The sequence below is a fragment of the Mobula birostris genome, chromosome 2 (genome assembly GCF_030028105.1).
Source record: "Mobula birostris isolate sMobBir1 chromosome 2, sMobBir1.hap1, whole genome shotgun sequence".
In the NCBI taxonomy this organism is placed as follows: domain Eukaryota; kingdom Metazoa; phylum Chordata; class Chondrichthyes; order Myliobatiformes; family Myliobatidae; genus Mobula; species Mobula birostris.
In genome coordinates, this window is record NC_092371.1 from 28,876,993 (window position 1) to 28,902,690 (window position 25,698).

The window sequence follows — 25,698 nt, forward strand, 5'->3', positions numbered from 1 at the left end:
TCTACAAATTTGTTCCTCAAAATCCCATGGACTGTAGGGATTTATCTCTGGGTTTATCTATCTTTGGCTTTGAAATAGTCAAAGGCTGCTTTCGGCGCCATTTGAGAAGGAGAATTCCAGTCTCAATCTTCAAAGAGAAAAAATCTTTTTCTGTCTTAAATAGATGACAGCTTTTTAAATTGTATGTCAGGGAAAATATTGTACCTGATACTGACAACTTGGGAACTTCAGTTAGCTAATAGTGAAGTAGTGTAGCATGGCTATCTGCTCCCTTGCCAATGTAGACTACCAAACACTCTAGGAAGGGGTAGTGTGCATGTTACACAACTCCTTAGGCTCACTCTTTCATTCACTCAAAATCTGTCAAACTCAAGTGCGCCAGGAGATTGGTCTTTCATTGCCTGATTTGTGATGTACTGCAAACTAATGGCATATAGGTCAATCTCTGCCATCTATAAATATCAGGCATCTAAGATATTAAGAGTATTTTTGATCCCTCGACTTTATAATTGGATCATTGAGGCAATGGCATGTGGATGAAGCTCTAAGGAAGATAAAATATCTGTTCTCTACTCTGCAAATTTTAGCTTCAGACATTCTTCATTGGATTACTATAGCTCTTCAGATTTTGGACAGATTTTGAAGAATGTAGCTCTTCAGATTTTGGACAACAGCATATATGGGGAAAGCTCTCACCTTTGTGCATGTGAGGCATCTGACAAATCTTCCTTGCATTTGAACCGTCTTTCTTGCTCCTTGTTGTGCTAGATAGGCATTGGAGCATGTCTGAGGTACTTCACAAGAGGCATTGTCTCAAAAAAAAGCTTCTTGCTTCATCAAGAGGTTGTTAAAATTTCCCTCTTCTCCTTGTAAGCCAATGTATTGAATTTTAACTAACTCCCCAACAGGTGAGTGCTTGATTAGCAACTTAACTGGAAAGCTTGTTCTCTAAAAGGGACACTCAAAACAGGTTTTGGTGATTTACAAGCAGTGTCCATGGAATAGTCAACAAACAGTTTTGCTTCATTTTCAGGACATGTGTGCTAAAACATTGGTTTTCAATGGCCATGTCCCTTAAAATAGTATGAACGGTTTGAGTTTGCAGTGCCTGAAATGCATATGATGATTACAGACAGTACAACACAATAAATCTCAGTCCATGAATGGAAGGAGCTTGATTCTGGTTATAGTAATGTTTGAAGGCATTCTTTTTGCAAAAAAATGTTGAAAGTTTGCTGTAAATGATCATTGAAGTGTCAAAGCAGAGCAATAAATAGAATGGCATATTTTAAATGGAAATAATGTTTGTGATCTTAATTTTCTTTACATGATTCCATGGTTTGAAAAGGCCAAAAAGATTTGGGCAAATGGTGAAGGAGGAAAGAATAAAGCATTAACAAACTTTGCTGAAGACTTTTTTGACACTTTAATGGTAAGAGCTGTTCTTCGAGGCTATTCAGTACTGGCACAGCTGCTCTACCTCATCTGTCAAGTAATTAATCTCTGTAGTTGACTGGGTGAAGTCAATGAGCATCCAATGTAGAATCATTGTGATGATTTTGCTTTAAAACCACTTAATCAAGTGTATCTCTTCAAAATATGCATTGGACCAAATTAGCTATTTTGATAAAATAAGTGTTGTATCGGCAAGGAGCAATTTACTGTTGGTAGAGAACTTAAGTTGTTACAGTCACATCAGTCGTAAAAAGTTTAAACTTAATGCTTGATCAGTCTGAATATTTATAACATAATATCGAGATGAATGATTGTAGATCAGTGGCGCAGGAGTTCAGCAATATATGCAAGGCAGATATTATGGCTTCTTCTAGACAGACCATTTAAAAGATCCAGTCATAGGTCGTTCAGGTGTTTCTGTTTATGTTCTGAAGTTTCAGATGACTATTAAGAAAAGATTATCAGACCAAGTATCAGTATTAACATCTGAGATTGTCGTATTCCTTTTAGCCTTGGAATAGGTAAAGAAGCACACCCTGATTATGTACCTCTGTGCTCTGATTTGTTCTCAGTTTTGAGATCTACATATTTCAAATTGTAGGCCAGACACTCTTCTTGATGTTAGACAACATCTGTTGAGGCTGCAGGGTCCGGGCTTGTGTCTACATTTCTTATGGGTCTCTGCTCATGTTGGGTTTGAAGGAAAGGAATGGCAAACATTCTAGCCAAGGAATTGCTTAAAATTAAGGATACAAAGGTTGCAGTGCCTTTGCATAAAGGAGAGGTGAAAGCCATGATTAAAACATCTATTTGATCACTGTAGTAACAATGTTGGGATAAAGAAAAGAAGGGATGGCATTTACATAAAATTCAGAGGGTGGTTGGAACTTAACTGAGAGATGAGTATGAAAGGAGCGAATAAGTTATATTTACATCTTTACGTATTGGTCATGCTAGGTTAAATAATTCAGTGTTTGAATTAATATGCATGATATGGGCATTTTCAGGGAGTGCACTTGATGTATTGTTCCTATGAGGTGCAAAGAAACCATCTGATTGCTAATCTGTGTTCCGTGCCTATTCTGGTATCTGTCCCCTACTTTTCCTTCGCTACATCGACGACTGCATTGGTGCTGCTTCCTGCACGCATGCAGAACTCGTTGACTTTATTAACTTTGCCTCCAACTTTCACCCTGCCCTCAAGTTTACCTGGTCCATTTCTGACACCTCCCTCCCCTTTCTAGATCTTTCTGTCTCTGTCTCTGGAGACAGCTTATCCACTGATGTCTACTATAAGCCTACTGACTCTCACAGCTATCTGGACTATACCTCTTCTCACCCTGTCTCTTGCAAAAACGCCATCCCCTTCTCGCAATTCCTCCGTCTCCGCCGCATCTGCTCTCAGGATGAGGCTTTTCATTCTAGGACGAGGGAGATGTCTTCCTTTTTTAAAGAAAGGGGCTTCCCTTCCTCCACTATCAACTCTGCTCTTAAACGCATCTCCCCCATTTCACATACATCTGCTCTCACTCCATCCTCCCGCCACCCCACTAGGAATAGGGTTCCCCTGGTCCTCACCTACCACCCCACCAGCCTCCGGGTCCAACATATTATTCTCCGTAACTTCCGCCACCTCCAACGGGATCCCACCACTAAGCACATCTTTCCCTCCCCCCCTTCTCTCTGCATTCCGCAGGGATCGCTCCCTACGCAACTCCCTTGTCCATTCGTCCCCCCCATCCCTCCCCACTGATCTCCCTCCTGACACTTATCCGTGTAAGCGGAACAAGTGCTACACATGCCCTTACACTTCCTCCCTTACCACCATTCAGGGCCCCAAACAGTCCTTCCAGGTGAGGCAACACTTCACCTGTGAGTCGACTGGGGTGATATACTGCGTCCGGTGCTCCTGGTGTGGCCTTTTATATATTGGCGAGACCCGACGCAGACTGGGAGACCGCTTTGCTGAACATCTACGCTCTGTCCGCCAGAGAAAGCAGGATCTCCCAGTGGCCACACATTTTAATTCCACATCCCATTCCCATTCTGACATGTCTATCCACGGCCTCCTCTACTGTAAAGATGAAGTCACACTCAGGTTGGAGGAACAACACCTTATATTCCGTCTGGGTAGCCTCCAACCTGATGGCATGAACATCGACTTCTCTAACTTCCGCTAATGCCCCACCTCCCCCTCGTACCCCATCTGTTACTTATTTTTATGCACACATTCTTTCTCTCACCTTTTTCTCCCTCTGTCCCTCTGAATATACCTCTTGCCCATCCTCTGGGTCCCCCCCCCCCGTCTTTCTTCCCGGACCTCCTGTCCCATGATCCTCTCGTATCCCCTTTTGCCTATCACCTGTCCAGCTCTTGGCTCTATCCCTACCCCTCCTGTCTTCTCCTATCATTTTGGATCTCCCCCTCCCCCTCCAACTTTCAAATCCCTTACTCACTCTTCCTTCAGTTAGTCCTGACGAAGGGTCTCAGTCTGAAACGTCGACTGCACCTCTTCCTACAGATGCTGCCTGGCCTGCTGCGTTCACCAGCAACTTTGTTGTGTGTTATCTGATTGCTAAATTGATATCTTAGGGACAGATACAATTTAGCATGGAAAGTTTGGCAGGATAATGGTGCTATCGTAATATATACAAGTGTGTATTTAACTTTCTGAAAAGCATTAGAGTTTTTGATATTATTTGAGTATATTTTTGGTGGTGTGGGGGATGAATTTAGTAGGTATATTTCCTGTCCCTTGCTCCACACTCCAATTCAGTAGTAATACACTTTATGTTGGTCTGTCAACCGCCATTAAACTTACAAGAAAAAGATATTCAGAACAAGACACTTATTTATGCATGAATGGACACTCAAGTTTGCTTGGGTTGCAATTACAGAGGTGATTGCAGGGTCTCCAAGACTGAGGACTAAAACTCCATTGGCGCGTGGCCAAGTGGTTAAGGCATTGGACTAGTGATCTGAAGGTCACGAGTTCAAGCCTCAGCTGAGGCAGCGTGTTGTGTCCTTGAGCAAGGCACTTAACCACACATTGCTCCTGCACGTTTATAGCCCAGCGGCGGCGGTTGGTCCAGATTGGACAAGACAAGACATTGTATTTGATGTTTAGAACAGGTGAACTTGTAGCCCCAATGACAATAGAAGAAACATACGGTAGGTAGTGGAAAGGAAGAATTTTAACATGACGTGTAATTTACAGGATTGCAGTTTGCAGAACAACAAGGGAAAGAACAGTAGCTTTAATTGAAATTCCCTTTGATGGTAATTAATTTTGTTGGGTAGACTTTATGTTAGGAAATTAAAGGAACATATAATAAGAATAATACATTAATTAAGGGGGACTTTAATCTTCATACCGACTGAAGGATGAGTTTCTGGAACAGATTTGAATCTCTTGTGTAAAAATAGTGTGAGAAATCAATTTTAAATGCAAATAGTAAAGGACAATTTGGTAAAAATTTGTAATGTACTGTAATTAAGATTGAAATGCTATCTTGCAAAACAAGATAATTCAATTAAAATAAATTGAGAAGATTGAGCTAATTAAAGTAGATTAAGCAAAACATAGTATCATTTAAAAAAGTAATTCTAATTTCTCAAGGAATGTAATTCATTGGCTGATTTAAAAATGGAAGGTTTTCAGTACTTAACTAGAAAACAAGAATAATGTAAGATTATAAGAAACTTACAATTATCTGTAAAAAGAGTAATTGGCTTGAAGATAAAAATGTAGAATATTGAAATAAAACTATTTTGAGTGTAAAGAACAAGAAATGGGTTTGAGGATCTCAAAGTAGGTCATAAGAATGAGAGTGGGTAATTGAATATGGGCTTTTTGGAAAACTTAATAGGGATTTGGGAACTGGCAGAGTGTTAAACAAGCAATTTGTATTTATTTTCATTAGAGAACACAAAATGTATAGAAGAAATGAGAGTAAAATCACTTGTCATTAATAGCAAAGAAAGCCATGAGATTTGGTAATGAGAAGCCATAAATTCTTTGCGCCTAAACAAGAGAATATCTGCAGATGCTGTAAATCTAAGCAACACATACAAAATGCAGGAAGAACTCAACAGGACAGGCAGCATCTATCAGGACAAGAGTATAGTTGATGTTTCAGGCCAAGACCCTTCAGCAGGACTGGAGAGGAAAAAAAAAGAGGAGTAGAGTTAAAATGTGGAGGGAGGGGAGGGAGAAACAAGGTGATAGGTAAAACCAGGGGGGGAGGGGTGAAGTAAAGAGCTGGGAAGTTGATTGGTGAAAGAGATACAGGGTTGGGGAAGGGGGATTCTGATAGGAGAGGACAGAAGGGGAGAAAGAAAAGGGGAGAGGAGCACCAGAGGGAGGTGATAGGCAGGCAAGGAGATAAGGTGAAGGGGGGAAAATGGGATGGGGAGTGGTGAAGTGGGGCATTACTGGAAGTTCGAGAAATTGAAACTCATTCCATCAGGTTGGAGGCTACCCAGATAGAATACAAGGCATTGTTCCTCCAACCTGAGTGTGGCCTCATCCGGACAGTAGAGACAGCCATGGATAGACATGTCGGAACGGGAATGGGAAGTGCCTACTACCTAGGGTTTAAAATGAGATGATTGCAGAAAAGTGGATGTATTTTCTGTAATCTTCATTTAAGGATTACTCCACTTTTCTGTAAGATGCATTATAGTGTAGTCTTACTTTATTGTCATTATATTCCAACCACCACATTCACACTCACTCACTTTGTCCATATCCCCTTGAAACCTCTTTAACTGATCTAGATATGATCCAAACAAGTTTAGTATTATTAGCAATCTTGCAAATGTTTCATCCCTCAGAAATTGTTAATCTAGATTATGAGTAACTTTCCTGAGATACCCCACTAGTCTAGATTTGCTAACCTGAGAAGGCTCCATTTATGACCATTGTTTGCTTTTTGTCCAATAACCTTTTACCAAATGCTGTCAGTATATTACCCCCAATTTCACTAACTTTAATCCTGTTGGATAATCCCCTTTCTAGGACCTTATTGAAAGCCTACTGGCAGTCCAGTATATCATATCCACTGACCTCTCTATACATTCAGAGTCCAATTCTTATAGGGCTCCAGAAGTTTAGTTAAACTTGATTTTCCTTCATAAATCCATAGTGTCTCTGCTTAATTGTATTATTCATTTCAAGGTTCTCTTTTTTCAACCTTTAATTTTTCCTACCAATGGCCAGTCTTCAGAGGGATTAATAGTGGAAAGGGTAAGCAGTTGCAAGCTCCTGGTTGTCAACATCTCTGAAAATCTATCCTAGGCCCAACACAAGCAACTACAAAGAAGGCGCAGCAGCTATATTTCATGAGGAGTTTGAGGAGACTTGGTATGATAGCAAAAACTCTCAAATTTCTGCAGATGTTACCGTGGAGAGCATTTTAACTGCTTGCATCACCATCCAGTATGGAGGAGCAACTGCACAAGATTGGAAAAGCTGCAGAAAGTTGCAAATTCAGTCAGATCAATCATGGGCACTAGCCTCCCCAGCATCGAGAACATCTTCAAATGAAGTTGCCTCAAAAAGGTGGCATCCATCATTAAGGGCCTCCATCACCCAGGATATGTCCTCTTCATTGCTATCATCAAGGAGGTACAGGAGCCTGAAGACACACACTCAATGCTTTAGGATCAGCTTCTTCCCTGCTGCCATCAGATTTCTGAATGGGCAATGAGCTCATGTACACTACCTCGATTTTTTGCTCTCTTTTTGCAATAATTATTTAATTTAATTAAAAAAATATATTTCTTAATGTGATTTATTGAATTTTATTATGTATTGCAGTAAATAGTGTCACAAAACAACAAATTTCACAACATACGCCAGTGATATTATTCTGACATTAGAGTAATGAATGAGCAGTTCCTTTTTTCCCTCTCTCCAAGTTTAAGAAAAAACAAACACTGGAAAATATAAAGCCTATGCAGTGACCCTGACTTTACCCTATCAAAGACTTCACTTAAGACCATAAGACAATGGAGCAGAAGTCGGCCATTCGGCCCATCGAGCCTGCTCTGCCATTTTATCATGAGCTGATCCATTCTCCTATTTAGTCCCACTGCCCCGCCTTCTCACCATAACCTTTGATGCCCTGGCTACTCAGATACCTATCAATCTCTGCCTTAAATGCACCCAGACTTAGTCTCCACTGCTCTCCGTGGCAACAAATTCCAGAGATTCACCACCCTCTGGCTAAAAAAATTTCTTCGCATCTCTGTTCTGAATGGGCGCCCTTCAATCCATAAGTCATGCCCTCTCGTTCTAGACTCCTCCACCATGGAAAACAATTTTGCCACATCCACTCTGTCCATGCCTTTCAGTATTTGAAATGTTTCTATGATGTTCCCTTTCATTCTTCTAAACTCCAAGGAATACAGTTCAAGAGCGGACAAACGTTCCTCATATGTTAACCCTCTCATTCCCGGAATCATTCTGATGCATCTTCTCTGAACCCTCTCCAACGTCAGCACATCCTTTCTTAAATAAGGAGACCAAAACTGCCCACAGTACTCCAAGTGAGGTCTTATCAGTACCTTATAGAGCCTCAACATCACATCCCTGCTCCTGTACTCTATTCCTCTAGAAATGAATGCCAACGTTGCATTCGCCTTCTTCATCACCGACTCAGCCTGGAGGTTAACCTTCAGGGTATCCTGCACGAGGACTCCCAAGTCCCATTGCATCTCAGAACTTTGAATTCTCTCCCCACTTAAATAATAGTCTGCCCGTATATTTCTTCTGCCAAAGTGCATAACCATACATTTTCCAACATTGTATTTCATTTGCCACTTCTTTGCCCATTCTCCCAATCTATCCAAGTCTCTCTGCAGATTCTCTGTTTCCTCAGCACTACCGGCCCCTCCACCTATCTTTGTATCATCAGCAAACTTAGCCACAAAACCATCTATTCCATAATCCAAATCATTGATGTACAACGTAAAAAGAAGCGGCCCCAACACGGACTCCTGTGGAACATCACTGGTAACCGGCGGCCAACCAGAATAGGATCCCTTTATTCCCACTCTTTTGTTTCCTGCCAATCAGCCAACGCTCTATCCACGCATGTAACTTTTCCGTAATTCCATGGACTCTTATCTTGTTAAGCAGCCTCATGTGTGGCACCTTGTCAAAGGCCTTCTGAAAATCCAAATATACAATATCCGCTGCATCTCCCTTGTCTAGCCTACTACTTGTAATTTCCTCAAAACAATTGCAATAGGTTTGTCAGGCAGGATTTTCCTTTAAGGAAACTATGCTGAGTTCTGTCTATCTTGTCATATGCCTCCAGGTACTCCATAACCTCATCCTTGACAATCGACTCCAACAACTTCCCAACCACCGATGTCAAGCTAACAGGTCTTAACAGCTTAATAAAGCTTCTTTTGTTTCCTTCCTAGTTCTTAGAAAGGGTCCGTGACCTGAAATGTTAGCTGTGTTTTCCCACATGTCCATCAGCTTTCATTTGTCTTCTACCAGAAGAGAGATGAAAAGTACTTAATTCTTTAGTTCCTTTAGTTGATAGTAAATAGAGGAGGTGCTTCCTCAAGAAGGTAACATCCACCATTGAAGATTTTCACCATCTGAGCTGTGCCATCTTCTTGTAGCTACCATTGGGCAGGATGTATAGAAGCCTGAAGTCACAGCACCAGGTTCAAGAATAGCTATTTCCTATCAACCATTTGGTTCTTGAACCAACCTGCACAATCCTAATCACTACTGTTTAGCAAGATTATGATGACTTGATCACTTTGCACCTAAATAGACTTTTGTTCTAATTATATTCTTGTAAAAAGAATAAATGTATAGTTTATGATTTTCTTGTGAATGCTGCTGATATGACACTATGTGCCAGTGATGCTACTGCAAGTTTTTTTCATTGCACCTGAGCATATATGGACTTATGACAATAAATTTGACTTTGATTTTTTTTTTACACATTCTCCTGGCTCCATAGGGGCTCATTTGCTGTCACTATTTATTTCCTTTTTGTTTACCTATAAAGGTGCAAGGATTTTATAGGTACATAAAAAGGAAAAGAAGTTTTTTTAAAAAAATGTTTTGTCTGTACACACCTATACTCTACAATGGCTTTTTTGACTTGTACATCCTTCACTGACTATAGAATGCTTCCATTCCTCAAGGCTCTCTCATGATGGCAATCTTATGGACCTTTTCTTTATTTAGTTTCTCTGTCTGGCCTTAAGATGATTCCTTTTTGGATTTTTGTGTTTAAGGAAAATACACGCACTTGCAATCTATAGCTTGTGCATTGTTTCTAGTGTCATAACTTTCAGTATATTCTCCCAATTAATCACAGCAAACTTATCATAAATCTATGGTTTCCTTTGTTCAGATTTAAGACCCTAATTTTGCCTCAAACTATAACACCTTTAACCTCAGTGTAAAATTCTGTTGTACTATAGCCACTCTTTTCGAAAATCATGTTGACATACAATATTATCAACCATACAAAGAGAGATTCAAAATACTCTTTTACCATATTGATTTCTTTACATGTTGATCTAGAAAAGTCTCTTAAATATACTGCAGCAATTTTACTTAACTTAATCTACAAGTCAAGGTCTCCCATAATTACTGTTTTACCTCTACTACATGCATCTCTAATCTCCCAATTTATGCTGCGCTTAACTATTACAACTACTATTAAATATTACAACTACTATTTGGTGACCAATTAAATACTTTCCCTGTGTTGTGTTTCTGCTCTTTGCTATTTCTTAACTGGATCCAAATTGATTTGAATTCTACAGTTCTTTGAATTGATCAGTTCTAATTGATCTGCCAAAATTATTTCCCAATATTGCACTGATATCCCTTTAATATAAATGCTACACTACGCCTTTTTCTTTTTGCCTTTCCTACCTAGATTTTAAAATTTATTTTTTATTTAGGAATACAGCATGGTAACAGGCCCTTCTGGCCCAACAAGCCTATGCTGCCGAATTACATTCTAAACTGTACGTCTTTGGGATGTGGGAGGAAAGCAGAGCACCTAGAGGAAACCCACGAAATTCCAGGAAGAACTTACAAACTCCTTATAGACAGCGGTGGGAATTGAACCCAGGACACTGGCACTATAAAGCGTTACACTAACCACTGCACTACCATGCCAGTATATGTTGAATATCCTGTAATGTTCAGATCCTTGATCCTTGTATCAGAGACAACGTGCCATTTGGGAATTACACCCATACTGTGAAAAAAAAAGCCTGCATTCTTCTATTATTAATTCCCTTTTACAATTGCCTCCTTGGCCTTCCTTCTCTTGAATAGTGGTACAGCTGTGGCTGCACTCTTCAGGTTTCCTCTTCCACCATCAATATTTGGAACCAAACACTAGTTAAGGAAAGATGTCCTCAGGGTCTCCTGAGTACCTGGCTGTTCTGTTTTGAGGTCATTATCTAGTTCCATCTTTTCTGTACTATTTGAGCTCCAAAGTGTGCCATTCATAAACCACTCAGCTTGCAGACATATTGCCATGGATAGACATAGCAGAATGGGAATAGGACGTAGAATTAAAATGTGTGGCCACTGGGATAGACTATGTCTATCCATGGCCTCCTCTACTGTCAAGATGAAGCCACGCTCAGGTTGGAGGAACAACACCTTATATTCCATCTGGGTAGCCTCCAACCTGATGGCATGAACATGAATTCTCTAACTTCTGTTAATGCCTCTCCTCCCCTTCTTACCCCGATCCCGTATTTATTTATTTGTTTGTTTGTTTGTTCATTCATTTATTCTTTTTTTTCCTCTCTGTCCCTCTCACAATAACTCCTTGCCTGCTCTCCATCTTCCTCTGGTGCTCCCCTCCCCCTTTCTTTCTCCCTAGGCCTCCTGTCCCATGATTCTCTCCCTTCTTCAGCCTTGTATCCCTTTAGCTAATCAACTTTCCAGCTGTTAGCTTCATCCTTCCCCCTCCTGTCTTATCCTATCATTTCGGATCTCCCCCTCCCCCTCCCACTTTCAAATCTCTTACTATCTTTTCTTTCAGTTAGTCCTGACGAAGGGTCTCGGCCCAAAATGTCAACTGTACTACTTCCTATAGATGTTGCCTGGCCTGCTGCGTTCCACTAGCATTTTGTGTGTGTTGCTTGAATTTCCAGCATTTCCTCGTGTTTGCGTCTTATCAAAGATGTTACCTTTGTCCTGTTCATCCCCTCTCTGGCCTCCTTGTAAAATGATAATAGCTTGTTTTCTTTCCTTCCTGTTCTTATGAAGGGTCTTTGATTTGAAATAATTCAGCTTTGTTTTCTACAGTTGCTTCATGACTTGCTGCAAAATTAACCCACTTCGAGGCAGAGATAAATTTTGCACCCTTAAAATTTGCAATTAGCGAAATACAAGATACTCTTGTACTTGGTAGTCTTATATGCAAGTAGAACTTGATGTTAGATATTGCATCAGTTGTTGATTGTGCAATGTTCAGCTCAATTTACAATTCATGGACAATGAATAACTTTGTGCTTGTATACAAAGATCCCAGACAATAATTGCAATACTTAATAACGTAAATTATGGTTCTGAGTAAGATGTGGAGATGCTTCAAGGGGATGTAGAATGGATGGACATATGGCAGATAGAATATAATGCAGAGAAGTGTCCATTCTGATCCCTGATACATTTTCAAAGTGTTCCACCTTTTTTAAAAACAAACTGGAAAAACAGAATATTTTCTGGAGATCCATAAATCAGAAAAAAGCATACAGAAAATGCCGGAGGAACTTAGGTTAAGCAGCATCTAATGAGAGGAGTAAAGAGAAGATGTTTCAGGCCGATACCCTTCATCAGGACCCATAAATCAGAAAGCTTAGGTGTTCTTAGGGATTTGTGTGCAAGTACACACAAATTGTTAAAAGTTTTCATAGTTGCATCAAGCAATTTAGAATGCATTTGTTGCTTTTGTATTGCAAGATGATTTTGTGTAAGTGTAAAAAATATTTTTCTTGAAGTATGCAGTTTCCTGCCAAGACTCCGCCTGAAATATTATGTATGGATCTGGTCTCCATAATCAAATATAATATCTTTGCAATATTGTAAGTGCAACATAGATTAAACAGATTGATTCTTGACATATGAAGGATTGTTTTGTGAGGAGAAATTAAGCAGATTGGGCTTATGCTATCTTCAGTTTGGAAGGATGAGAGGTGATACAGTTGAAACATAAAAGACAAAGATACAGGGATGCGAAATATCAGGTTCTACATTGAGGTGAAACATCAGTCATGGGATTATTGTATGCAAAACATGCATAAGTGATCAGGTTGGATATTCCTGATTCTGTTATGTTCATATGGACATGCCTGAAATTCAATAGCATTGCATGTTATTAACATCGGTAGGGTTGCCATTGACTAGAAAACATAACAAGACTGAAGTTACATTATGGATATGGATACTGATCATTATTCCCTTTCCTTTTTAGGCTATTTTCAACTACAATAAAAAAGGTATGAACATGAAACATTTGGGGGTGTGACGAGAGCAAAGAGTTTTCAGATTCATTTAGCCATGTTGAATAAATTAGAGGATAACGTAGCATGAAGCTAATTGTGAAATGGTCTCTTTTGGTAGAAAAACAAAGGCAAATTATTATTTAAATGCTGATAGATTGGGAAATGTTGGAGAAATGAATTTGGGTGGCCTTGTACATGTGTTACTGACTGCGTACATGCAGATGTGGGAAGCAGTTACAAAGTCATGATATGTTAACCTTTGTTGCAAGAAGATTTGAACAAGAACAACTTGCTACAGTTATATGAGATTGTGATGAGACAACACATGGAGTATTGTGTACAATTTTGGTCTTCCTACATTAAAAAAAGAAAATATCTGACATCTGAAGGAATGCAACAAAAGTTCACCAACTAATTCCTGGTAGAGCTGTAGCATGAAGACGTTGGACCAACCTCCCTTGTATTCACCAGAACTTGGAGAAATAAGAGATTATGTTATTGAAATGGACCAAAATGTATCAGGGTAGACAAAGTAGATGTGTATAGTTTGTTTCACTTGCTCAGGTGTGTAGAAAGAGGTGTATGTTCGTGAGATATGGACCAAGACATTTAGGACTGAAGTAACTGGAAACTTCTTGCCATTGAAGATCATAAAACTGTGCAGTTGTCTATCTCTGAATGCACGGAGATTGAATGTATTTAAGGAGTTTTCTAGCCAAAAGCAGCATAAGAGGATAAAGGGAGAGAACAGGAGTTTGGTATTGAGAAAGGCAATTAGTCCTTACTGTATTAAATAGCAGTCTCAAAGGATCACATTTGCTATTTTCCATATCTTGTCATGGGGGAAACAGTCATTGAATATTTTAAGGTCGATATAATTAAGAACATTAAATGCAGAATGAGAAGTTGAATAATTATCATAAGTAAAATTATAGTTTTATATATTCTCACAGTCCTGGCAGCAACTTCAGGATGACAAAATTATATCGAGTTAATGAACCTTTCATTGCAATGGAAAAAGAACAGGGTTTTCACAAGCACTATGGAATAAACAAGATAGGAGAAAGGGTCAGAAATGAAGACATGCTGTACGATAGGATGAGAAGATGGTAGAGATTAAATAACAAATGGATTATGCACTATGGTAAAGGAGAACAACAATGGGTCAATTATAGATATACAGTAAATAATGGGTCTTGGGGTGTAATTGGTTTGAGGGAAATATCACGAGCAGCTATAGTCTTAAGTGATGACGACCATATAATCTGAAATTATTGATCTCTCACACTGAAAGATTTGTGAAACTATTTATTGAATGGGATCATAGTTTCTTCAATCTTAATGTTAGACTTCATTATAACTGTATAGGAGACAATAGATATCCAGGTTGGATTATAGAAGGGAGGGAGTGCTGAGTTGGACTGAGGAATAGTCAGATTGAATGTTCCCACCAAAATAAAGAGAAAGGGAAAATGTATTTGGTGAAACATTGTGCTTAGGGTCAGAGAGATGCCAGAAAAAATGTTGTTGAATGTGGAGTTGGATAGGCGAACAGGAGGGGAACTCTTTTTTGGAGTCAGAGAATAAGTGCAGGAAATGAAATGGCTGCAGTCAGGTGTGATGGAATCTTAAATTAAGTAGGTTACAGTGTCAGAAAAGACATGGTCAAAGCTGAGAAATTAATGAGAAAATGGAAAAGTCTTGGCAGAAGGTAAGGTAAAAGGAAGTGCAATCAATTTGGCCATGGATTTCAGTGAGTTATTGTAATTTATGATTAAAAGCCACCTTGAGAAATAGAGATTAAAGGATTTATGGAAGGAACACAAAAAATAGGTGACTTCCTGCTTAGGAATCCAGATCACCTTTTTGTCTTGGATTATTGGTACTGTTTCTTAAATGTAGTATGATTTGGAAATTGTCATCAATTTTATTTCCAAATTCTTTCTTTCTACGCTTTCTTTCACGTGGAGTATTTATTTAGCCTATTGACTTACTCCTTATTTATGGGGAGACATTATCAACCAGTGTCCAGTGATTTCAAAGATTTCTGGCTTCAGCTCTGCTATCCTGTTTTCTGAAAGGACTTAATGTTTCTGACAAACCAACTTCTATATTTCATTCTATTCAAATGTATTGTCCCTTTTCCCCAATTGAAGATATCCCTCTGCAATGTTTAAATCGCTTGCATTTCTTGTATCTCTGTTCTCTCTCCTTACCCATAACACACTCTTTTTGTTTATATCTTTCAGTCTACTGGAATCCGTATGTTAACAGATCACTATCTAATATCCTCTGATTGCTGTAACAACTTGCAATCAATTTTATCTTCCCTTCCTTTCAATATATTGAAGGGAACTTTCAACATATTTCAGTCCATTCCTCAGTAATCATTATTTAGATTTGGATCAGGAAGTACAGCTGGCTGCTAAGTATTCATTTGAACTACAAATGATCTGTAATCACTTTTTCATCTCCTTCATATTTCACATTCCCACTCATGTTCAGGACATGCAACACTTACAGTACGCTGGAGGAACTCAGCAGGTCGGGAAGCATCAGTGGAAATGATGAGTCGACGTTTCGGGCCGGAACCCTTCGTCAGGACTGACTGCAACTATTGCCAGTTTAACTCTTCAGTTCCTCATCATTCTTGATTTTCACCATTCTTCACCTTGTACGCTATTGCAATGAAGCTCAGCTTATAGAAACATAGAAAGCCTACAGGACAGTACAGGCCCTTCGGCCCACAATACTGTACTGAACATGTACTTATTTTAGAAATTACCTAGGATAACCCATAGCCCTCTATTTTTCTAAGCTCCATGTACCTATCCTAAAAGACCCTATCCTATCCGTCTCCACCATTTTTGCTGGCAGCCCATTTCACGCACTCACCATTCTTTGCGTAAAAAAAGCTTAGCCCTGACATCTCCTCTGTACCTACTTCCAAGCACCTTAAAATTGTGCCCTCTCATGTTAGCCATTTCAGCCCTGGGAAAAAGCCTCTGACTATCCACACGATCAATGCCTCTCAACATCTTATACACCTTTATCAAGTCACCTGTCATCCTCCACCGCTCCAAGCAGAAAAGGCCAAGTTCACTCAACCTACCCTCATAAGGCATGCTCCCCAATCCGGGTAACATCCTCGTATATCTTCTCTGCACCTTTTCTATAGTTTCCACATTCTTCCTGTAGTGAGGTGACCAGAAATAAGCCCAGTAATCCAAGTGGGGTCTGACCAGGGTCCTATTTAGCTGCAACATTACTTCTCGGCTCTTAAACTCAATCCCACGGTTGATGAAGGCCAATGCACTGTATGCCTTCTTAACCACAGAGTTAACCTGCGCAGCAGCTTTGAGTGTCCTATGGACTTGGACCGCAGGATCCTTCTGATCCTCCACATTGCCAAGAGTCTTACCATTAATACTATATTCTGCCATCATATTTGACCTACCAAAATGAACCACCTTACACTTATCTGGGTTGAACTCCATCTTCCACTTCTCAGCCGAGTTTTGCATCCTATCAATGTCCCGCTTTGACAGCCCTCCACGCTATCCACAACACCTCCAACCTTTGTGTCATCAGCAAATTTACTAACCCCTCCCTCCACTTCCTCATCCAGGTCATTTATAAAAATTATGAAGAAAAGGGGCCCCAGAACAGATCCCTGAAGCACACCACTGGTCACCGACTTCTATGCAGTATATGACCCGTCTACAACCACTCTTTGCCTTCTGTGAGCAAGCCAGTTCTGGATCCACAAAGCAAGGTCCCTTCGGATCCATGCTTCCTTACTTTCTCAATAAGCCTTACATGCAGTACCTTATCAAATGCCTTGCTGAAATCCATATACACTACATCTACTGCTCTACCTTCATCAATGTGTTTAGTCACATCCTCAAAAGATTCAATAAGGCTAGTAAGGCACGACCTGCTTTTGACAAAGCCATGCTGTCTATTCCTAATCATATTATATCTCTCCAAATGTTCGAAAATCCTACCTCTCATGATCTTTTCCATCAACTTACCAACCACTGAAGTAAGACTCACTGGTCTATAACTTCCTGTGCTATCTCAAAGGTTCAAAGGTACAGTTTAATGTCAGAGAAATGTATACAATATACATCCTGAAATGCTTTTTCTTTGCAACCATCCATGAAAACAGAGGAGTGCCCCAATGAATCAACGACAGTTAAATGTTAGAACCCCAAAGTCCCCCCTCTCTTGCGTAAGTGGTAGCAAGCAACAATCCCACTCCTCCCACTGGCAAAAAAAAAGCATCAGCACCAGCACCCTGCACTCAAGCATAAGCAAAGCAATAGCAATGACACAGACTTGCAGTTACCCCAAAGACTTCGCATTTCACCTGGTATTCAACATACTGCAGGTTCTCTGTCCCTCTAATAAGGGAGAAAGAGGTGTCTCTATGGAGTGGGGAGACATAACAAAGAACTCGCTGGTTTACGATGTTAAAAGTACGTTATGTCGCTTGGTTCGAGCTCTGTGCCTGAAGATCGCAAAGATCCTGGGTCTCCAGGGGCACAGCAGATATTCCAACTCCCCCAACAACACACGGCTCTTCTGTCGTGACACCAACCCTCAACCTGCCCATCTCCAGAACCCCGAGATCCTGGGCTTCCAAATTCGAGCCGGACTCTTAGGCTGAGCCTTTGGCATGCCGAACAACAACCAGTTTTGGAACCCCGAGAACGGGTCCCGGTCCGGCAAAGAAGCATAGTCAGCATGTAACTCCAGGTCAGGATCTTCAAAAGAACCCTGAAAGGGAAAGATAGAGATATTAAAGATGGAAATAGGGCTTTTTCCGAAGATGCAAGCAAAGGAGTCGCAGTTAGGCGTCATTAACCCCTTAAGCTCCGCCTTCCACTTTACTCCCTTTCTTGAATAAGGGAACAACATCTGCAACCCTCCAATCCTCTGGAACCTCTCCCGTCCCCATTGATGATGCAAAGCAATCTCCTCCCTTGCCTCCCATGGTAGCCTGAGGTACATCTTATCCGGTCCCGGAGACTTATCCAACTTGATGCTTTCCAAAAGCTTCAGCACATCCTCTTCCTTAATGTCTCTGTGCTCAAGCTTTTCAATCTGCTGTAAGTCATCCCTACAATCGCCAAGATCCTTTTCCATAGTGAATACTGAAGCAAAGTATTCAATAAGAATCTTTGCTATCTCCTTTGGTTCCATACACACTTTTCCACTGTCACACTTGATTGGTCCTATTCTCTAATGTCTTATCCTTTTGCTCTTCACATACTTGTAGAATGCCTTGGGGTTTTCCTTAATCCTGCTTGTCAAGGCTTTCTCATGGCCCCTTCTGGCTCTCCTAATTTCATTCTTAAGCTCCTTCCTGCTAGCCTTATAATTTTATAGATCTCTATCATTACCTAGTTATTTTGAACCTTTTGTAAGCTTTTCTTTTCTTGACTAGATTTTCAACAGCCTTTGTACACCATGGTTCCTGTACCTTACCATCCTTTATTCTGTCTCATTGGAGCGTACCTATGTAGAATGCCACACAAATATCCCCTGAACATTTGCCACATTTCTGCCGTACATTTCCCTGAGAACATCTGCTCCCAATTAATACTTCAAGTTCCTGCCTGATAACTTCATATTTCCCCTTACTCCAATTAAATGCTTTCCTTATTTGTCTGTTCTTATCCCTCTCAAATGCTGTGGTAAAGAAGATAGAATTGTGATCACTATCTCCAAGATGCTCTCCCACTGAGAGACCTGACATCTGACCAGGTTCATTTTCCAATACCAGATCAAGTACAGCCCCTCCTCTTGTAGGTTTATCTAGATATTGTGTCAGGAAACCTTCCTGACCACACTTAACAAACTCCACCCCATCTAAACCCCTTACTCTAGGGAGATGCCAATCAATATTTGGGAAATTAAAATCTCCCACCACGACAACCCTGTTATTATTACACCTTTCCAGAATCTGTCTCCCTATCTGCTCCTCAATGTCCCTGTTACTATTGATGGTCTATAAAAAAACACCCAGTAGAGTTATTGTTTCTAACTTCCACCCACACATACTCAGCAGACAATCCCTCCATGACTTCCTCCTTTTCTGCAGCCGTGTCACTATCTCTGATCAGCAGTGCCACGCCCTCCACCTCTTTTGCCTCCCTCCCTGTCCTTACTGAAATACCTAAAGCCTGGCACTCTAAGTAGCCATTCCTGCCCCTGAACCATCCAAGTCCCTGTAATGGACACAGCATCATAGCTCCAAGTACTGATCTCCGCTCTAAGCTCATTTGCTTTGTTCATGATGTTTCTTGCATTAAATGAAATAACTAACTAAAGCTTATCTAAAGAAATAACACCGCCTCTTTAATTTATGCACTTTATAATCTCTGGATTTTAATTCTAGTACTTCAGGCCATAAATGCCTTGTTTTTAAGCAGCAGATGTTTAACCAATAATGGATCTTCAGTTTTCAGTTTAGACCAAGTTTTTCTTTTTTATTTGTTGCATTAGTGTTCTCTTGTTCCTCTCAGTAAACCTTAATTTAAGTACTTAATTTGTCATTTAAATACTTTTAGATCATAGTTATTGTGGTAATGTAGGACAGATAGCAAATACACTATCATCACCCTCAACCAGCAACTTAATGTAATACTTTTTAGAAATGTTAATTGAGACATTTACATTGGTCAGGATGTGTGGTAACTCATGTAATCCTTGAACCTGGGTTTAAAATCTCTTCTGCAAAACACAGCTGTCGCAAGACCATACTCAGCATAACATTAACAGTGCCAACCATATTCTTAAGCTTGAGTCTCTGGAGAGGACTAATGCCTTTTTTCCCAACAGGGAGATGGCAGGTTCTTGATATGTTCCTTTATCGCATAGGCTCTGTAGTCACTAATGACCGTGTTAATGTTTACGTTCAAGAGGAGGTAAGACAAAATATGCACAAATTGCTACATTAAGTATTTACTAGCTAGACATTATCCTGCACTAAAGAAAGGATATGGTACTGCGTGTAACTGTGGGTATTGGGTGATGCCAGGTTTGTGCTCCTCAGCAGCAAAAAAAGCCTAAGGAGGAAATTACATATGTTGTAGATCAGATAAAAATAATGGGCAAAATACTTGGAGAATTTGAACATCTTTATAGCAAGATAGGATTCACTAAAGTAGATGTAGCAATACGTGATGTTACTAAAAAGGAGCAATCTAGTTGATTGAGGATATGTGGTGAATACCTAATTTATCATATTCAGCTTCATCGTGGAGAACATTCTGGTTTAATTGTAGACAATTGAATTAGAGGCCTGATGTTTAAGGCTGGAGAACTAAACAAATTATAGGGATTGAAAATGGTTAGTTCAGTCTTCCAATCCATAAATTAAATGTTTCTGCAGGCTGAAGTGAAATATCTTAAAGGATAGGCATTTCCAAAGAATGAATTGCCTAATATTTTTGCATTTTCACGACACATGTTGGTGAATTAAACCTGATTCTGATTCTGAATATATTAACAAATGTTTCTTGTTAATTTTGAGTTCATTTCTAAATACAGGCTATTAGGAAGATGAACATAATGCTTAATCAGATGTTATATGAGGACAGAAAAAGGGTCCTATTTTCTTCAGAAATGCAGCTTCTGATGTGAGTAAATAATTATGCTGTGTTTTCTGATTAATGATGTTTCCAGCCAGCACTACCTGGCATGTATGAGCATTTGATTCCTGCAGCACATTGATTGGTCACTTTGCAAGTTTGCAGGAGAATTGTGAATTTAACTTTAGCACAATGTAATTTAAGCTATGTTATTCCTTGTATCTTTTGAAATCATACAGTTTGCATTATAGATCAATTTCCTGTAAAAGAGAAACATCACAAGTAATGGAGCATTACTAGAAAGAGTTTTGGGTTGCTTGCTTTATTTCAGTTTATTTTTATTTGTGTGCTTTAGGTTTAGGATTTTATTTGTTGTAAAGATGTTTGTAAGAGTTCAGCAGGTAACATCATTCCTTTTTCTGAAAGGTCACGGCTAAAACTTCATCTGAATATAATACACTGTATCATGCTGGAAACTCATGACTGTATATGCAGTTAAGCTACAATTATAGTATTTTCTGCAGTCTGACTGCATTGGAGAGGATGCAGAAGAGATCCAACTGATGTAACGTGTGGAGTATTTCATCTGTGAGGAGATACTTCATAGGTAGTTTTTTTATTGGAGGGGAGAAGACTGAAAGGGCACCTGATGAGTATATATAAAATTATGAGAGGCATAGGTTTGTTGTTGTTCAGTTGTTAAGTTGAGTCCGACTCTATGTGACCTCAGGGACTCCTGCAGGCCAAGCCTTCTTGTTGGAAACTGCCTCTCTAAGATCCCCCAAGGTCGTGTGCATTGTCTAAGTACAATATTATCTATCCATTGTAGCCTCTGTTGTCCTCTCCTTTTTTACTTTCTGATTTACCTAACATGAGAGTCTTCTCCAAGGAATCCTCATGATGTGGCCAAAATATTTGAGCTTTTGTCTCATAATTAAGCCTCCTAGTGAGCCTCCTAGTGAGGCTGTATTTCTTCAAGTATTGATTTGTTGGATCTCCTTGCTGTCCAAAGAACTCTTAACACTTTCCTCCAGCGTCCAAGTTCAAAGGCATCGATTCTTTTGTATTCAGCCTTACTAATAGCTCTCACAGTCATACATCACAACTGTAAATACCATAGACTTGATAGGTAGGTAATATGACCTGTAGCAGAGGTATCTATAACTAGATGGCACAGGTAGGCAATTTCGAGCAGGTCTGAGAAAGAACTTTTTTCACTTAGAGGTGATTGGAAATCTGGAACATACTTCCTGAATGGGGTGCTGGAGGCAGGCAATCTTGTACTGGCATGGGCATGGTGGTCTGAAGAGCCTTTCTCTGTACTGTATGACTGTGTTCTTGAGATCAATTTTTGGATTAATTTGACCATCCCACTTGTAAATAAATAAAGCTGGAAATCTGAAAACTAAAACATAACATTACACAAGTTCATCAGTGGGAAGAGAAACAGTGAATTTTTTGGGTCTGGGATGACAGGCAGAAATGCTTCTAATAAAAACAAAAAAAGAGAATTTTATCAAAAGTTTGAGAATTGGACGTTGAGTCCAGAATGCAGCAATGTGCCCAGACAGAAGTTGATGCATTGTTTTTTGAGCTTTCATTTGGTCTTGATATAACACTACAGAAGATCACAGACAGAGAGGTCAGAGTGGGATGGTAAAATGGAAAACATGCCTCTTTGAAGGGTACATATCCTGTCCACAGAACCAATACCCACAAAACACAAGCTTCTTGGACCATATTATAAATCCACTTCTTAACATGTGCATCTGTTTTCACCACTGAGGAGCATTGCATATCCTCCCTGGAGCAAGTACCTGAATCTGACCTCAGTTTTTCCTGATCCCTGGTCCTTCTTAACCTAGCATTATAAGGCACCCAATGAAGGAAATTTGATTATGAGATTTCAGCGTATACTAAGTAATTTTATTTGTTTTCCAGGAATGATTTTGGGAAAAGGATATTAGATGCTGGTGGTAAGACAAACATTTTATTTGAACTAGTAATTGAAATTTAGGAGTGCAGAAATAATGTTTATAGACCCAGCATCCCCTCTTGTTGAACATGAATAATTTCCAGGAACTCTTTTCTCATATATTTTGCTAAAATGTGTATAATACCCTTTGTGTAGTATGTGGTTAAATTAAATAATTGAAGAGATCTTGATGCTAATAGGAGATGATAGAAAGGAGTTATAGGCAGGTGGTCACACTGGGGCCACGAGAGACAGACAAGTGGGTCACAGTCAGGAGAGAGAAGGGGAAGAGTCAGGTACTAAAGAGCACCCCTGTGGTTGTACCCCTTGACAATAAGTACTCCTGTTTGAGTACTGTTGGTGGGGGGGGGGGGGAACAGCCTACCTGGGGGAAGCGACAGTGGCCGTGCCTGTGGTTCAGAAGGGTAGGGAAAGGGAAAGGGAGAGGAAGGCAGTAGTGATAGGGGACTCTATAGTTAGGCGGTCAGACAGGCGATTCTGTGGACGTAGGAAAGAAACTCGGATGGTACTTTGCCTCCCAGGTGCCAGGGTCCGGGATGTTTCAGATCGCGTCCAAGATATCCTGCAGTGGGAGGGAGAAAAGCCAGAGGTCGTGGTACATATTGGTACCAATGACATAGGTAGGAAAAGGGAAGAGGTCCTGAAAAAAGACTACAGGGAGTTAGGAAGGAAGTTGAGAAGCAGGACCACAAAGGTAGTCATCTCGGGATTACTGCTTGTGCCACGCGAAGGTGAGAATAGGAATAGAATGAGGTGGAGGATAAATGTGTGGCTGAGGGATTGGAGCATGGAGCAGGAACTCAGATTTCTGGATCATTGGGACCTCTTTTGGGGCAGGTGTGACCTGTACAAAAGACGGGTTGCACTTGAACCCCAGGGGGCCAAATATCGTGGTGGGGAGGTTTGCTAAGATCACAAGACAAAGGAGCAGAAGTAGGCCATTCGGCCCATTGAGTCTGCTCCACCACTCCACTTTGAGCTAAACTATTCTCCCACCTAGTTCCAATTTCCGGCTTTTTCCGCATATCCTTTGATACCCTGATTAATTAGATACCTATCAATCTTCTCCTTAAACACCCTCAATGATCAGGCCTCCACAGCTGTATGTGGCAACGAATTCCATAAATCCACGACCCTCTGGCTAAAAAAAATTTCTCCTCATCTCTGTTTTAAATGGCTACTGGGGAGAGTTTAAATTAGAATTGTTGGGGGTGGGAACCAAACTGAAGAGACTGGGGAAGAGAGGTTGGCTCACAAATAGAGAAAGCTTGTAGACAGTGCGAGAGGGAGGATAGGCAGGTGATAGAGAAGGGACGCGCTCAGACCGGATTTTGAGATGTGTCTATTTTAACGCAAGTAGCATTGTGAACAAAGTGGATGAACTTAGAGCGTGGATCAGTACTTGGGGATACGATGTAGTGGCCATCACAGAGACTTGGATGGCTCAGTGACAGGAATGGTTACTTCAAGTGCTGGGTTTTAAATGTTTCAGAAAGGACAGGTAGAGAGGCAAAAGAGGTGGGGGAGTGGCACTGTTGATCAGAGATAGTGTCACGACTGCAGAAAAGGTGTACGCCATGGAGGGATTGTCTACGGAGTCTCTGTGGATGGAGGTTAGGAACAGGAAAGGGTCAATAACTTTAATGGGTGTTTCTTATTGGCCGCCCAATAGTAACAGAGATATCAAGGAACAGATAGGGAAACAGATCCTGGAAAGGTGTAATAATAACAGAGTTGTCGTGATGGGAGATTTTAATTTCCCAAATATTGATTGGCATCTCCCTAGAGCAAGGGCTTTAGATGGGGTGGAGTTTGTTAGGTGTGTTCAGGAAGGTTTCTTGACACAATATGTAGATAAGCCTGCAAGAGGAGAGGCTGTACTTGATTTGGTATTGGGAAATGAACCTGGTCAGGTGTCAGATCTCTCAGTGGGAGAGCATTTTGGAGATACTGATCATAATTCTATCTCCTTTACAGTAGCATTAAAGAGAGATAGGAACAGACAAGTTAGAAAAGTGTTTAATTGGAGTAAGGGGAATTATGAGGCTATCAGGCAGGAAATTGGAAGCTTAAATTGGAAACAGATGTTCTCAGGGAAAAGTATGGAAGATATGTGGTAAATGTTCAGGGGATATTTGTTTGGAGTTCTGCATAGGTACATTCCAATGAAACAGGGAAGTTATGGTAGGGTACAGGAACCATGGTGTACAAAGGCTGTAATAAATCCAGTCAAGAAGGAAAGAAAAGCTTACAAAAGGTTCAGAGAGCTAGGTAATGTTAGAGATCTAGAAGATTATAAGGCTAATAGGAAGGAGCTTAAGAATGAAATTAGGAGAGCCACAAGGGGCCATGAGAAGGCCTTAGCGGGCAGGATTAAAGAAAACCCCAAGCATTCTACAAGTATGTGAAGAGCAAAAGGATAAGACGCGAAAGAATCGGACCTATCAAGTGTGACAGTGGGAAAGTGTGTATGGAACTGGAGGAAATAGCAGAGGTACTTAATGAATACTTTACTTCAGTATTCACTGTGGAAAAGGATCTTGGTCATTGTAGTGATAACTTGCAGCAGACTGAAAAGCTTGAGTATGTAGATATTAAGAAAGGATGTGCTGAAGCTTTTGGAAAGCATCAAGTTGGATAAGTCGCCGGGACCGGATGAGATGTACCCCAGGCTACTGTGGGAGGCGAGGGAGAAGATTGCTGAGCCCCTGGCGATGATCTTTACATCATCAATGGGGACGGGGGAGGGTCTGGAGGATTGGAAGGTTGTGGATGTTATTCCTTTATTCAAGAAAGAGAGTAAAGATAGCCCAGGAAATTATAGACCAGTGAGTCTTACCTCACTGATTGGTAAGTTGATGGAGAAGATCCCAAGAGGCAGGATTAATGAACATTTGGAGATGTTTAATACGATTAAGAATAGTCAGCATGGCTTTGTCAAGGGCAGGTCGTGCATTACGAGCCTGATTGAATTTTTTGAGGATGTGACTAAACACATTGATGAAGAAAGAGTAGTAGGTGTAGTGTATATGGATTTCAGCAAGGCATTTGATAAGGTACCCCATGCAAGGCTTATTGAGGAAGTAAGGAGGCATGGGATCCAAGGGGACATTGCTTTGTGGATCCAGAACT